The 3,294-nt window shown below is 35.1% G+C and overlaps 1 pseudogene; it reads left to right on the plus strand.

Annotated features, from left to right (window-relative positions):
* Positions 1-1,493: 1,493 nt before the first annotated feature.
* Positions 1,494-3,023, plus strand: LOC145100729 (protein CANDIDATE G-PROTEIN COUPLED RECEPTOR 7 pseudogene; annotated as a pseudogene).
* Positions 3,024-3,294: the final 271 nt, after the last annotated feature.

The following is a 3,294-nucleotide window of genomic DNA, read 5'->3' on the forward strand; positions in this document are numbered from 1 at the left end:
GACACGTGGTTCCACATTATTTGTGAATGTGTAGAAAGAGGTGACATTGTGGTAAAACATGTAACTACAAACAAACAGAGAGTTGATATTTTAACAAAGCTAACTTGTAGAGTGAAGTTTGAAGAAATATGAAAGTTGCTTGGAGTAAAGGAAGTGATTGTTTTTGGATTAGGGTGGAGAATTTGGATTAGGGTGAGATTGCAATCATAATCCAGAATATATGGCAAGTAAAGTTTGAGTGTAAGTAGGAGTCTATTACTTGCTTATCAAGTATTGTTTATTTACCAAGTTTAGGAGTCATCTATTTTTTGGTTTTCTTATAAATAGTTGTAATGTTTCTTTTTTCATTGAAGAATCTTTAAGCATTGAAAAACATCTCTTTTGTTTCCTCTGTTTCATTTAATTGGTCGAAATTTCTTGTTCAAATCAGTGAGAACGTTAAGTTTCCTCTAATTGATCGAAATTCTTGTTCTAATGAGTGGGGCCATTAACTTTGATCGCAACATTCTATCTGTAAGATTGTGACAAATTACCAAGAAAAATATACATGGTTTCTTTAGAGTTTTTGCACAGCGACAAGAATGAGGTCCTCATCGATTTGTTGGCATTAATATTATGAAAGTTAATTTACCATGTTTCCGTTCAAATTAAGGCCTCCTTCATAGTAACCACCGTATCTACTGATGTCATGGTAACAACCAAATTGGTGATGATGATCCATGCACACCACCATTTTTTAAAGTTAATTTACAACATTTACATTCAAAACCCCCTTCAATTTTTCTTATAGATATTTTTACTCTCTGAACAATTATTTAATTTAGGGTATTCACAATACATTGAACTCTATAAAGTTCAATAGAGTGCGAAATCATCATTCACTATTTCATACAGTTCAATTCATTTTTATCTCACAATGCATTAAACTCTACAAGTTCAATTGAACATATTAAAAGAATATTTATTTAAAGATTTAAAGACTTTCCTTTTTCCCATTGAAGAGTTCAATGGCCATTGAACTCCAAATCCATTGAATGACAATGTGACATTTCACAACGGTAGAGTTGTATCCATTGAATGACAAGTAGGCATGACATCTCATTCAACTCTTCAATTAAACTCCCTATTATAGATGCTCTTACTTTGTATATCCATCATTAGAATACATATTTTTTCCTGGTGTTATTTCAAAGAGGTGGAGTTAGGTTAATGGTGGCTATGTATATTAGTATATATGCAAATTTGTATAATGAAAAGCCATGAGCATTATCTATAGTTAGACATGGCATGCATATTTTTCGGTTGTTACATTAATTTAGGATGTTGAAATATAAAATTTGAAAGCAAACGCGTGTAGAAATATATACAAAGAGATTTACTCGGCAGAAAAACAAAAGGATTGAATTTCACGAACCTTCGGTGCATATATCTACCAAGTACATATTGTTATATTATGATGATGATGATTAGTGGATATATACCTTTTCTTGTATATCCTTTCGTATTTTTTGAATAATTTGTTGGAGAAGTTATAGGCTTAATTCAGATTCTATATAAACGATCCATTGCATTATCTCTCTTACTCACTGTCTTCCTCACCGGTGAATCCAGCAGGATGAATTTAGCCAGAATCGTTACTGGTGTTCTCCTCCTCTTCGTCCTCTTCACAGCACCATCCACCGGGGAGATCACTTCTGTGAAGATCCGATCCGATAACCGACGCTTTATCTTCTTCGAGAATTTCGGCTTTACAGAAACCGGTCATGTCTCCATTGCCATCTCCTCTGTGTCTGTTACCTCAGTGCCGGTCACCTCCAACTTATCACAACCTAACCCTTCACGTATTGGTTTCTACCTTTTCTCGAATGTTGTAAGAGAGTATATGAATCACGAAGATATTCCATGCGACCTGGATTCCAAATACATCTCACTACTCTTTACTTTCCAAGATCTCTCCCCTCCTTCTCAGTCTTCCTTCAACAAATCCCACTCTGTGACTTTTCCCAGTGATTACTCGCTCTACTTCACCAATTGCAACCGTTTATCCTACGTGACGATGGACGTCAGGACAGAGTTCTACAACACTGATAATGGCAACACCAAAGACTATCTATCAGCCGAGCTAACACAGCTTCCGTATCTTTACTCTAATTTCTCCCTCGTTTATCTCATTCTTCTAGGGTTTTGGATCTTGGTATGCTTCAAGAACAAGCTATCTGTCAACAGGTTTCATTTACTAATGGGCGTGTTGCTTGTTATGAAGTCGCTTAGCTTGTTCAGTGCTGCAAAAATTCATTATCATACGAAGGTTACAGGTAATCCTCTTCATGACTGGAATGTCATGTTTTACATATTTCAGCTCATCAAAGCTGTGCTTTTGTACATTGTGATGGTGGTGATCAGTGATGGTTGGTTTTTGTTGAGGCCCTTTTTGCAAGAAAAGATAATTCACAAGAAGGTTTTGATGGTATTGATCCCAATTCAGGTTTTGGCTACTGTTGCTTTAATTGTAAAAGGGGAAAGTGGCCCTTTTATTAAAGGCTGGGTGACTTGGAACAGTGTCCTATTGGCGATAGAGACCGGCTGTTGCTATGTTATAATGTTCCCTACAGTGAGTCTGATTTGCTCCGTTTGGGAGACCGAAGAGACTGAGAATGATACGAAGGCTGCTAGGAAATATTTGGCAATGTTCTCAATGGTTTTTTTTGGATACATGGTCATTATGTGTTATGGCATAGTGTCGATGTCTATTGGGTTATTGGAAGTAACTGGTCTTGGGTTCTATATGGTGATGTTTTGCATGTTCAACCCATTTGTGAAAAATAGATACCTTCAACCTAATCTTAAAGAACCGGGGGCCAGGACTATGCTGGAGGAGTTCGTACTTATCTAGATTATACTCAAGTAAACTTAATCTTCAAGAAATTTTTTTTTCTCGGAAATTTTGATGTTTTTTTTTGTTTTTTTTTTTTTTTAACTTTGTTTGTAGTATGGAATACTTGTCATTAAAGTTGGTAGTTCAAAGTAGTAAATCTATTTACCTATCTTCAATTATATATATCCTAGGCGTTGCGGTTTAAAATAGTTTCACTCGGCAATTAGTTTCCTTTGTTGATTAGTTCTTGGAAACATATTATATTTCAAATCGGTTTTACGCAACGAATTGTTTCCTTTCCCAAATAGTTTTTTTGGCGAGTGTATTTGTTTCAAAGATTACTTTTTATATGGAAACAATGCATCTCCCAAATAACATGAAATACATACGACAATAAAAGAAAATAGTTGACTTAATAT

Source organism: Lactuca serriola, chromosome 4 (genome assembly GCF_051521515.1).
Source record: "Lactuca serriola cultivar US96UC23 chromosome 4, Lser_US96UC23_V15, whole genome shotgun sequence".
Classification (NCBI taxonomy): Eukaryota; Viridiplantae; Streptophyta; class Magnoliopsida; order Asterales; family Asteraceae; genus Lactuca; species Lactuca serriola.